Below are 13,498 nucleotides of genomic sequence, written 5' to 3' on the forward strand. Positions count from 1 at the left end.
ACACGTCATGGTTCACTGTAGTTTTGTTGTTGTATCTTTGTTTTTTTACTTTTTAGGAAACCAACTCCTGCTTTGGGATTTGTTTACTAAAAGCACTAAACATTTGAAGGCTGGGTGCAACAAACATTGCTCCTACTCAGCCACGATCAGTGTGCTATCAAAGGAGCTGGTCGGAGGAGACGCCCAACACGGATAAAACGAGACTAAAAATAATTTGCTCCATATCACACGTTTGGGTGTTTTGGCGAAGCTCGGCCTGAGCCTAACTGTTCTGCGTTCGCAGCCTGTAACGTAATGAGTAGACAGCATCTCCACTCATGTGTAACAAGCATTTGCAATGCAATAGGTCTCGCATTAGGAAAGTTTGAGCTATTGGTTTTGTGAATGACAATTTTTTTATTTATGTGTTGGTTTTGAAAATAGCTAAATTAATAGCTTTGTCATTTACAATGCCAATAGTTATAACTTCCGCAAATGTGACACCTATAACCTGGGGTTGCGCTGAGTGATGCTGAGTGGAGCTGTGGTGGTGCTGAGTGATGCTGTGGTGGTGCTGAGTGGTTCTGTGGTGGTGCTGAGTGGTTCTATGGTGGTGCTGAGCGGTTCTGTGGTGGTGCTGAGTGGTGCTGTGGTGCTGCTGTGGTGGTGCTGTGGTGGTGGTGAGTGGTGCTGTGGTGGTGCTGAGTGATGCTGTGGTGGTGCTGAGTGATGCTGTGGTGGTGCTGAGTGGTGCGTTGCTTCTACGAGACCTAAAAAGGAGGCAAGGGCAACACAGCAGGTATATGAAGGTCTAGTGACACCTTGGTAGTCAGGAAGCGCATAGGGGTTAATAGTACTGTCGTCAGGCCTTGAGTTGTACTCGAGAGAGCAAACTATGGCCCAGGCAGTATTTCCACTGTTACGTTTGGTCCATTTGGAAAAGAATGCAGGCTGCGCAGTTTCCATGTGCTTAAACTACCGGTATTTCCTCGAACGTGTGTTCCAGTACTGGGTGTTCTGGGGGGGAGGTGGATGAGGCGCTAAACAGGGCGCAAAGACTGCGCGTTATGCAGAGGGCCGTGGGGGCGTGTGATATGAAGGACACACTGGGAGGCTGATGCAGTCCTGTGGGTGGGGGACGTTTTATGCATTGTTATACAGCGTGGACTTTACCCGAAGGTGTCAAAGGCTTCACAATAGGAACAGACAATTGTGAGCAGCAAATTTTTTTTTTTAAAAGTAGCAAACTGTGCATTACAGGAGGAGAAAGAACATGTGTGCAGGTTACAACAGCGAACAAAGTACCAGTAGAGGCATAATGCTGCAATAAATGGCAGACACTGCAACACAACAACAAACGTTACATAGGCAATGGTGGCACGTGTGAAAATATCGAAAGGAAATAAAATGTAAGACGTAGCAAACATTTATGGCAATTGCAAGAGTAATGCGCCCATGGGGGCACACAGCTCGGCAGGAAACGGAGCGTGGAGCTGCCGACGCGGGCGTAGACTACTTTGCGCAGGATCAGTGGTGGCGGGAGGGGACTGGTGCATGATTGGAGGGGCGTCATGCAGGGGCCTTCATCATTCTAGGGCAGGTTGGCATGGGGATTCAGTGCTGCGGGCGCTGGGGGGACAAAATGGGGGGCCGGGCGCTGGCGGTAAGGGTGATGGCAGTGGAGGATGCGGGGATGGCCAAGGACGTTGGGGGCAGGGGGCCGCACATACAAGTGCCCTCGGTTGAGGCACTGGTGGGAGCGTGGGTGGGCGGTCTAGAGGGGAGGATGGATCTTGTCATTTAAGGCGACAGAGTACGCTAGGAAAAGGGGGTGCAGAATGCATAGCAGGCTTGTGAGTGGGACAGGCGCGGGCCGGAAGAGATGGGCTTCATGTCCAAAGCAGAATTGATGGTTAGGCCCTGGAAGGACCCAGCGCTGTGTCTCCTAATTATTCCAATTGGCATATGAGGTCACTGTCCAGCACCTCTCACTGCATCACACTGATGAGCTGTTGCACCGTGCAGTTCAGGCCACGACCCACAGGGTCACCCAATTGAAGTTACATATGCCAGCGCTCTTCCCCCAGTACTTAATTGACTCCTGCAGAGGGCACATCTCGAATTTGCGTGTCCCCCGCTTGGCCGCAGCTTACATACCATATGTTAGCTTCCGTGGTGCTGAGAGCAGGTCCGGGTGGTAGCAGGCCACGTGGTCTCTTCTTGAAGAGCCGCCAGTCCCCCCTCGGGTCACATTCTTCACATTCCCCCCACAGCTCCAGGCGGAGGCTCATCAGCTCGTGCCCAGCTCCAATGAGGCGGGCCTGTGGTTTCCGAGCCTCAATAGGTGCACTGTGGTATAAAAAACTCGCCAGTTTGTGTTTTTATTCATCCTTCGAGGTTATATGCTGCGTCGTGTCAGTTTTTTGTGTGTCTCTTCATGGGAGGTTCTGGAAGTTCGGGAGCGTCACGTCCTGGGGCGGCACTTCCGCTTTTTGCGGGAAGCCCGGCCCACAGAGAGCAGCAGTGACACGGGGCTCCCAGGCGTGAGGAAAGCCCAGAGTGTGGAGATGCGGTGGAGAAAACACCAGGGGAGTGCGGAGCCTGTAGAGCGCAGCGAGGCGACGCGACAAAAGAGCATGGTGAGTGGAGGGGGATATGTGTGTGTGTCTGTGTGTGTCTGTGTGGGTGTGTGTGTGCGCGTGTGTGTGCGCGTGAGCCCGTGAGTGGGGGGGTGCGTGCATGGCTGTGTGTGTGCGCGCGTGAGCCTGTGGTGGGGGGGTGCGTGTGTGTATGCGTGTGTGTAGCTGTGTGTGTGTATGTTTGCGCACTTCAGGGAATCTGAGGCAGGAGATGTGCACGGCGCCGGCCTGGACGTGCGCGTCCACAGACACCAATCACCGCGTGTGTCCGACCCCTGTCTCAGATTCCCAGGAGATGGGCAACATTAGTTGTCGAGCTGGACGCAATGCTTCGCATTGCTTTCTCCAGCTCGACCTAAAAAGAGCATGTGTTAAAAGTCTATTTCCACTTAATGTAATTTGAATTATTACTGCCATTTATTTGTAGGACATGTGGTGAAACTTATCACTAAAAGAGCAGGGACGCTAAACATTTCTCACCAACCTTAACAATCCATTGAGTGTAGATAGACCGCCATCTGCTGGCTACAAAGGGATAATCGGGCTTTTTATTCAAACAGATCCGTACACAGGATGTTTGCTTGATTTGATTGTTCTTTTTAGTTTACTTCATTTTGTCAATATTGTGTTTTTATAGACTCCCAATGATCACTACTATTTTGTGAGGTAAAAGTCTGCTTCTTTTTTTTTTTTTTTTTACTGCTGATAACTCCAGCTAAAATGTTTATGGACATTCCCAGTTGCCGCCTGAGGCCCACACATGGACGCTCAATTGACCTACTTAAGTGCAAAGAGATTTTCTAGACGGTCTCATTACATTTATTTATCCTCTCCACTTGTTTTTTGAAGTTCCTTACCGTTCTTAGCGGTCCCTGTCGCCAGAGGTCGGTTCTCAATCACAAAGGATGATAAAGAGGCTAGAAGGGACTCCGGGGGGCTCCAGGTGTGCAGAGGTGTGTGCAAGCGTCACTATTAGACCTGGTTCGAGGCTGACTAAAAGTGTGTGGATAAATGAACCCAAGGGGTTTGAAATTTGATTGCTCTTTGTCTAGATACAAGTCACATACCCAGGCGTGAAGCTTCCAGCTCCCACTTCAAAGAGCTATTAAAGTCATGTCGTAAGTCTAATGGAAAAAACAAAGATACCAGGAGCCCTAATACAAATAGTACCCCGGAGGAGCAACGGACATGTGCGCCGATATGGTGCACCGCTGGGGCACTTTGGCATTACAGAAAGTGCATCAGACGCTTGTGTGACCCCATCTCTAATACAGATAGCGCTGGCGCACATATAGTGCAAACACTTTCTCAAGAGGGCGTTCCATCATTTGCATGGGGCGTGCATGGCACCATGCAAATGAGGAAATCTCTTTGTCTCTGCGCCCAGGCCATATTGAAGGGGAAAAAGGCAAAGAAGCTGTCAGGAGGCGCACTGAAAATGAGCCACCAAAAGGTGGTGCATTTTCATTGCACCCCCTCATGGCAGCCCTCTAGAGCGGACAAATGGGTCCCGATGGACCCCCCGAAACATACCCTGCAGGCATGTGTAGCATTTACTGCACCAAACTGCAAAGGGATATCTATCCCCTAGTAAACGTACAGGTGGGCTGTGTAATGAAACATGGAGTGGCTTTGAAGCAGCCGCTCCGACTTGAATGCTCTGCCCCCAGGGCAGCACAAGTTTGCGGCTTCCCTGGGAGCAGCGCATTTACTGCTATATGGTAGACGTTCCGTGTTTGTGTATGGTGCAACTATTTAAATGTGCCGTATATGTAATAGTGCCCAAGATTTGTTTCAGTGGGCACGCTGAGTCACAAAAGATATATCTACCCCACATAAAAGGCAATCAACATCCAAACCCCCATTCCAGTCTAGCTCAGACCTAACAGAGTTTTAAACCAAATGGCAGATAAAGTATTGACCGCAGTGAGAGTGGAGGGCTCAGAGTCCGTCCTGGCAAATCATAAGAAAAGCCAAAGAAGGCGTAGCAGACCCCCCAGGATATTGCGGCATGGATTATCAAATTTAGAAGCACAAATATGGAAATTTAGTGGCACAAATATGGGAATTTGACGGCATTTTTGCGGCACTTTATTTTGCAAATTTTTCAACACCAAATGCAGAGATCTTATTTTTAGGCGCTATTTTACAACATGAAAGTTTACACCAAAGCACTGTGTACAGGCTGCCAGGTTTATCTACTGTGTGTATCATGCAGTATTTATGTTCACATTACTTTCAGCTTGAGTACTGTGCCATCCTTACATAAACTGATTTGTATATCCTTAGTACCCAGTGTTTAATTTGTAAAAAACATAAGTGCCAGGGCTCTCATCAGGAGACCACTGCAGCTTGCACCACATATTGCCCTTGCCATGCTGCCAATGACGGTACCAACACAACTACTAACCATCACACCCCTACAAGCGTGGCAATTCCGACTATTTTAGGCCACCAAAGCATTACAAAAGGCTTGGGCGGCAGGTAATAGTCATTTTTAATGTATATTGAATTAATAATTAACTGCTGTTCTGGTCACCTCTACATTAGCCAGACAGCGCCACCTTGTGGCAGACTGTCACACGCGCCGGTACTAACAATTAAATGTGTCAGTGCCCAGCACCGGAAAACACCGGCTCAAATAATCATGGTTAGAACATCAGATTATATCAGTGCATTGACATTCTTTCTTCGCCCCACCCTGGCAAAAATGTGAATTTTTAACTAAGAGTTCAGTCAGTTGTTATGTGCATCCTCTGGGTGGCCTGGGTTCGTATTATACATGTTATAAACTACAAGGAGCCTCAGGGGGAAAGAAAGAGGGTTTATACAGGCCGCCCCCCACTCAATACATCTTAAACAACCAGTGGCCTGCCCTTACACACTATGGGGTCAAAGACCCACTTGTTTGTATGTTGATCAGTTAGGCAGAGGGTGTGGTACAACCTTCTACCTACATGTGCTACATAAAGTCACCATTTTACAAATAAAAGGATAAAAACTCTAAAACAAGCAATGTGTGTGTGTGAACCCCGTGTGCTAACCCCACACCTCACTAAACCTTTCTCCGAGGAAAAAAGGGCGTTCACAAATGCTTGTTTCCGGTCCAGGGAAGACATTGCTTGGCAGTTCGGACTGGACTGTTCCCATGAGGCACAGGATCAGAGCTGATTTGCATATAGCCAGTGTCTAACCCAGGGTGGTGTGGAGTGCAAAAAAACAATGGATTTAGTCCCAGATCCTTGTACTGGGGTGAATGTATGACATAGTTCTACATTCTGTCCATCAACTGTGTTTTTTGCAATTTTCACCCCAAATGGGCTGGGTATGCTCAGACGTGAGTCCCAGGCTCTCCACACCACTGGAGTCAAGCTATCCAGGCTGATGAAGGCTGATAGCCAGAAACCGGTCCTTGGATGCTTGATTCCGCTCTGGGAAAGACATGGCTTGGTAGTTCGGACTGGACTGTTCCCATGAGGCACAGGATCAGAGCTGATTTGCATATAGCCAGTGTCTAACCCAGGGTGGTGTGGAGTGCAAAAAAACGATGGATTTAGTCCCAGATCCTTGTACTGGGGTGAATGTATGACATTGTTCTACATTCTGTCCATCAACTGTGTTTTTTGCAATTTTCACCCCGAGTGGGCTGGGTATGCTCAGACGTGAGTCCCAGGCTCTCCACACCACTGGAGTCAAGCTATCCAGGCTGATGAAGGCTGATAGCCAGAAACCGGTCAATGGATGCTTGATTCCGGTCTGGGAAAGACATGGCTTGGTAGTTCGGACTGGACTGTTCCCATGAGGCACAGGATCAGAGCTGATTTGCATATAGCCAGTGTCTAACCCAGGGTGGTGTGGAGTGCAAAAAAACGATGGATTTAGTTCCAGATCCTTGTACTGGGGTGAATGTATGACATTGTTCTACATTCTGTCCATCAACTGTGTTTTTTGCAATTTTCACCCCGAGTGGGCTGGGTATGCTCAGACGTGAGTCCCAGGCTCTCCACACCACTGGAGTCAAGCTATCCAGGCTGATGAAGGCTGATAGCCAGAAACCGGTCCTTGGATGCTTGATTCCGGTCTGGGAAAGACATGGCTTGGTAGTTCGGACTGGACTGTTCCCATGAGGCACAGGATCAGAGCTGATTTGCATATAGCCAGTGTCTAACCCAGGGTGGTGTGGAGTGCAAAAAAACGATGGATTTAGTCCCAGATCCTTGTACTGGGGTGAATGTATGACATTGTTCTACATTCTGTCCATCAACTGTGTTTTTTGCAATTTTCACCCCGAGTGGGCTGGGTATGCTCAGACGTGAGTCCCAGGCTCTCCACACCACTGGAGTCAAGCTATCCAGGCTGATGAAGGCTGATAGCCAGAAACCGGTCCTTGGATGCTTGATTCCGGTCTGGGAAAGACATGGCTTGGTAGTTCGGACTGGACTGTTCCCATGAGGCACAGGATCAGAGCTGATTTGCATATAGCCAGTGTCTAACCCAGGGTGGTGTGGAGTGCAAAAAAACGATGGATTTAGTCCCAGATCCTTGTACTGGGGTGAATGTATGACATTGTTCTACATTCTGTCCATCAACTGTGTTTTTTGCAATTTTCACCCCGAGTGGGCTGGGTATGCTCAGACGTGAGTCCCAGGCTCTCCACACCACTGGAGTCAAGCTATCCAGGCTGATGAAGGCTGATAGCCAGAAACCGGTCCTTGGATGCTTGATTCCGGTCTGGGAAAGACATGGCTTGGTAGTTCGGACTGGACTGTTCCCATGAGGCACAGGATCAGAGCTGATTTGCATATAGCCAGTGTCTAACCCAGGGTGGTGTGGAGTGCAAAAAAAACAATGGATTTAGTCCCAGATCCTTGTACTGGGGTGAATGTATGACGTTGTTCTATATTCTGTCCATCAACTGTGTTTTTTGCAATTTTCACCCCGAGTGGGCTGGGTATGCTCAGACGTGAGTCCCAGGCTCTCCACACCACTGGAGTCAAGCTATCCAGGCTGATGAAGGCTGATAGCCAGAAACCGGTCCTTGGATGCTTGATTCCGGTCTGGGAAAGACATGGCTTAGTAGTTCGGACTGGACTGTTCCCATGAGGCACAGGATCAGAGCTGATTTGCATATAGCCAGTGTCTAACCCAGGGTGGTGTGGAGTGCAAAAAAAACGATGGATTTAGTCCCAGATCCTTGTACTGGGGTGAATGTATGACGTTGTTCTACATTCTGTCCATCAACTGTGTTTTTTGCAATTTTCACCCCGAGTGGGCTGGGTATGCTCAGACGTGAGTCCCAGGCTCTCCACACCACTGGAGTCAAGCTATCCAGGCTGATGAAGGCTGATAGACAGAAACCGGTCCTTGGATGCTTGATTCCGGTCTGGGAAAGACATGGCTTGGTAGTTCGGACTGGACTGTTCCCATGAGGCACAGGATCAGAGCTGATTTGCATATAGCCAGTGTCTAACCCAGGGTGGTGTGGAGTGCAAAAAAACGATGGATTTAGTCCCAGATCCTTGTACTGGGGTGAATGTATGACATTGTTCTACATTCTGTCCATCAACTGTGTTTTTTGCAATTTTCACCCCGAGTGGGCTGGGTATGCTCAGACGTGAGTCCCAGGCTCTCCACACCACTGGAGTCAAGCTATCCATGCTGATGAAGGCTGATAGCCAGAAACCGGTCCTTGGATGCTTGATTCCGGTCTGGGAAAGACATGGCTTGGTAGTTCGGACTGGACTGTTCCCATGAGGCACAGGATCAGAGCTGATTTGCATATAGCCAGTGTCTAACCCAGGGTGGTGTGGAGTGCAAAAAAACGATGGATTTAGTCCCAGATCCTTGTACTGGGGTGAATGTATGACATTGTTCTACATTCTGTCCATCAACTGTGTTTTTTGTGAATAGAATAGATAGCAGTAATCTCCTTAGAACTGGGATTGCTAAACACATTCTCCAAACTTGAAGACAAAAACATACAGCTTAAAAGCATATAACAATCACAGAAAGAAAAGGAGGAGGGAACAGAGGCTCACCTTATTTAAAAAGATGACGAAGCACTGCTTGCCCCACTGCGGTATCCGCTTCGTTGATGGCCTCCAAACAGTAATGTCTGGTAAAGGTGTGCCTGCTGGACCATGTCGCTGCCCGGCAAATCTGGTGTAGAGGCACCCCAGCAAACAAAGCGGTGGATGACGCCATCGCTCTCGTCGAATGTGCCTTTACTGAACACTGTAAAGGCTTGCCAGCTTGCTGGTGACAAAAGGATATGGCTGCTGAGAGCCATCTTGCAACTGTTTGTTTTGTCACTGAGTGTCCCCTCCGCATCCGTCCATATGCTACAAACAGTTGATCAGATTTACGGAAAGGGGTAGTCCTTGAAATGTAAAATTTTAGGCAACGTTTGATGTCTAAAGAATGTAATCGTTGTTCTGCCGGAGATCTTGGATCCGGGAAAAAAGTCTTTAAGAAGACAGGTTCGTTCAAATGGAAATCAGTAGGTACTTTCGGCAAAAAAGAAGGATTGATACGAAGTGACACTCCATCGGGCATAAATTGCAAATACGGAGGCTTGATCGTGAAAGCGTGAAGATCACTTACACGACGAGAAGATGTTAAGGCCAAAAGTAATGCAACCTTCCAGGTAAGAAACTTGATGTCTGCTCTGTGAATTGGCTCAAAAGGAGTCTTCATAAGCTGTGACAACACCACGTTGAGGTGCCATGCCGGAGGAGGGCGCCTAACAGGAGGAAACTTCCTGAAGAGACCTTTAAAGAACTGTCGGATTATTCTGGATGAACAGAGAGACGTTGAACCATCGTGTCGAAAGCGCGAAATAGCTGCTAGAAAAACTCTCAAGGTGGCATGAGAGAGACCAGACTGAGCGAGGCTCAGAAAGAAAGGCAAAAGCTGCTCCGGAGTGGAATTGATTGGATGGATATCGGATGCAGCGCACCAATGACAAAAACGCTTCCATTTTAGCTTGTACGTTTTGATGGTTGATGGAGCTCTAGCAGACGCTAGAATGTCTCTGCATTCTTGGGGCATATCTAAATTGGCAAATTCGATGTATTCAGGTTCCATGCCCATAATTGAAGCGTGGATGGGTCTGGATGGCAAATTTGACCTTCGTCTATCGTCAGGAGGTCTGGACGTGGATGCAGATGAATGGGTGTGCATTGGGATAACAGAAGCAGTTCTGAGAACCATGCCTGTCTGGGCCAACGAGGGGCGATCAGTATTAGGTGGCAGGGTTGCCTGCGCATCTTCCACAACGTCCTCGGCACCAACGGGATCGGTGGAAATGCATAAGCAAACAGCCCGTTCCAATCCATGAGGAGGGCATTTCCGCTGGACTCTGGGTGGGAATGCCAGCTCGCGAAGGATCGGCACTTCCGATTTGCTGGGGTTGCAAAGAGGTCTATCATGGGACGACCCCAACGGCGGAAAACCAGGTCTAGAGTCGGCTGATGTATTTCCCACTCGTGCGTGTTTGACGTGGACCTGCTCAACGAATCCGCAAGGATGTTGGATACCCCTGGCAGATGGACCGCCGTTAAAGAAATTTGATGACGAAGAGCCCAGTCCCAAATCCTTTGAGCCAGTCAAGACAGTGGCTGAGATCTTGTGCCGCCCTCTTTGTTCATGTAGTGCATGCTGGTGGTGTTGTCTGTCTGAACCAGCACCGACTCCCCCTGCACCACAGGCAAGAATGATCTGAGCGCTAGGAAGATCGCCATCAACTCCAGCCGGTTGATATGCCAGGTTCGTTGTGTCGCCGTCCATTTGCCTTTGATGGAAAGGTCCTGGAGATGAGCGCCCCAACCCTCCATGGACGCATCTGTAGTCAACGTCAGATCCGGAGACTGGGCTAGAAACGAAGTTCCTTCGTCCAGATTGGATGGTTGTTCCCACAAAAGCAAACTGCTCTTCATGCGGGATGTTACCCTCACCAGGTCGTTGAAAGACCCCGACACCTGGCGCCATTGCAGGTCTAATTCTTCCTGTATAGGACGAGTGCGTAACCTGCAATTTGGGATCAGTCCGATACAGGACGATGCCATCCCCAGAAACAACTTTAACGTCCGCACAGAAACTGACTGCTTTGACCGGATGAGAAAGACTAGACGGACTATCTTTTGATGACATTCGAGGGAGATGAAGGGTTTTGACAGGTCCGTGTCTAGAACTGCTCCCAGGAAGTTTCTTCTTTGCAGCGGTGCAAAATGTGACTTCTCCATATTGATGGTCAACCCCAGTGACTCGAACGTCTGCTGACACAGACGTGTGTCGTGAGCCAGCTGTAGAGGAGATTGGGATTTTAGAAGACAATCGTCCAGATAAGGAAAGATCTGAACTCCCTGAAGACACAGATGAGCCATGACCGGAGCCAAAACTTTCGTGAAGACACGAGGTGCTGATCGTAGGCCAAAAGGTAGCACCTTGAACTGATAGTGTGTGTGACCCACCTTGAACCTCAAGAACTGGCGATGCCGATGGAGTATTGGCACATGAAAATAGGCGTCTTGCAGGTCTATTGTTGTTAGAAAATCTCCGCTGGAGAGAAGTCGCAAGACTTCCGATAGTGTCAGCATGCGGAAAGATTGTTGTTTTAGGAACAAATTGAGAGCTCTCAAATCCAGAATGGGCCGCCACTCTCCCGTCTTCTTGAGAATGAGGAAAAACCGTGAGTAGAAACCTTTCCCTCGCTGAGATACAGGCACCACTTCGACTGCACCTTTTTCTACCAGAAGACGAACCTGATGTTGTAGTTCCTCGAGATGGGGAGGTGGCGGGCCTGATGGTGGAGAATTTGGAGGAATCTCTGTGAACTCCAAGGCATGACCTCTGTGTACAATGTCTAATACCCATTGGTCCGATGTTATCATGGACCATTGGGAATAAAACTGCGAGATTAGCCCTCCAACTCTCTGCGGAACTTAAAAGTCATTTGCGCTTGCTGTTGGAGCCCCTATAGTTAGATTTTCCTCTATAGGGCCTTGACTGCTGCTGACGATTTGACTGCTGGTTGGAGTAACGCTGGTTTCCTTGATTGTACTGGCGGTACTGGGACTGCCCTCCTCGAAAAGTGCTTGAAGAAGTGCCTCGTCCACGTGCACCTCGAAAAAGCTGCTTTTTGAATTGCAAGGATCCAAGCGACTTCGCCGTATCGGTATCTTTCTTTATCGATTCTAGTGCCTCATCGACGTGAGAGCCGAAGAGAGACTCACCGTCATACGGCATGTCGAGTATCTTCGACTGGACCTCCTGCCGAAACGACGTGGATTTTAGCCAACCCTGACGTCGGAGAGCCGCAGCACTGGCAAGGATACGAAAACCAGTACCCGCAACGTCCACAGCACAGTCGATCATCTCTTCTGAGGCCCTCCTGCCATCTTGAAGCATCTGGTGCGCTTCCGCTCTGGATGTCTCCGGAATCAACGAGACTAGCGCAGAAATGTCTGACCACATTTGTCGGTCGAAACGACCTAAAATGGCCAATGCATTTGCGGCACGGACTGACGTAGACGCCATGGATGAAAACTTCTTCCCAATCGCATCCAAACGTCGACCCTCTCTATCAGGCGGAGCAGTGATAGGAGTTGCAAGCGGGCAAACCAGGCGGTGCCCTAGATTTCTTCTCTAGCCGAGGGAGTTGAGCAGGTAAGGAGTTAGGAGCCTGCATGATCTTTATTCCCTCCTTCCACACAAATTCAATAATAGGTATGGTGTGGACCTGTTTATAAGGCTGGTTTTTAAAATCATAGAGAAAGCAGTCCTCCTCTCGCTGCGCTCTTGGTAATTTGAAGCGCTCTGCCGCCTTATCCATCAATATATGGAAGCTAGCGATGTCAACCGGAGGTGAATCACCGGAGTCGCCCGGCTGAGGAGAGGGCGTTTGCATTCGATAGTCATCGAATTCTGCCATATCCGGGTCTTGGTCATCATCCGTATCCTGGGGAACTTCTCCTTCCTCTCTTTCCGGCTCTGTCTCATCCTCCACATCTTGTTGATAATTAGTGGGGAGAGGTTGACGGGGCCCTTCCGAAAGAGCCGTCTGCTCTGAAGGTTGCTACTGATGCTGAGTAGGCTCTGTTGTCTCAGATGTAGCATGGCACAATGTACCCTGAGGTGTTGGAGGAAATCTCCTATTGTAATCATCCAGCATATGCTGGAGGTTGGAAAACAGAGATACTGGGAATGTTGCCATTGGAACCTGTACATATTGTTCCTGCTGCTGGTCATCGTCCTCGCCGTCTTCAGAACTTGTGTCCTGACACTTAATAATCAAGTCCGATGGACTGTGGGCATCACCCAGAACATTGTCGTCCGCAATGGATTCCGTTGCCTGGTCAGTAGCCAACATTGGTGAGGGTGGTTGGAGAGTAGGAGGTGGCAACTGGAGTGTAGATTCCTGGAAACTTCTCATGGAAGGCTCCATAATGACTGGAGAATTTGAAGTGTCCAAAGGCACTAGGGGCATAGTGGCGAAAGACATTGATCCTGATGTGGATGCTGCGTCTTCCTGCTGCGTCCCAGAGTTTAAAGGCAAAACTGCCGTTGACGTAGCCATCAATGAGTTAATCGACGTAGATGTTTTCCCTGGAGCAGCCATCGACGATGATGACGTAGACACAGCTGTCAGAGACGGTGATTTTTTAGATGTATTCGTCGACGACGAGTGTTTTGCCACAGCCATCGACGGAGCCTTCGTCGACGGGAGCTTCGTCGACGAATCCTTGGATGTTATCTTCTTCGTCAACAAAGCCTTCGTCGACGGGATATAAGTCGTCGACGAGCTGGTCGACGGAGCTTTCAGTGTCGACGGAACCTTCGTCGTCTTTGAACTCGTCGACGGGACATTTAGCGTCGACGAT

At 49.1% G+C, this 13,498-nt stretch overlaps 1 protein-coding gene across 5 annotated transcripts in view; it reads right to left on the reverse strand.

Moving 5' to 3' along the window:
• DAB2 (DAB adaptor protein 2) overlaps window positions 1-13,498 on the reverse strand; it is a 313,212-nt gene that overhangs the window by 63,045 nt on the left and 236,669 nt on the right. The window lies entirely within an intron of this gene.

Source organism: Lissotriton helveticus, chromosome 2_1, assembly GCF_964261635.1.
Source record: "Lissotriton helveticus chromosome 2_1, aLisHel1.1, whole genome shotgun sequence".
Taxonomy (NCBI): Eukaryota; Metazoa; Chordata; class Amphibia; order Caudata; family Salamandridae; genus Lissotriton; species Lissotriton helveticus.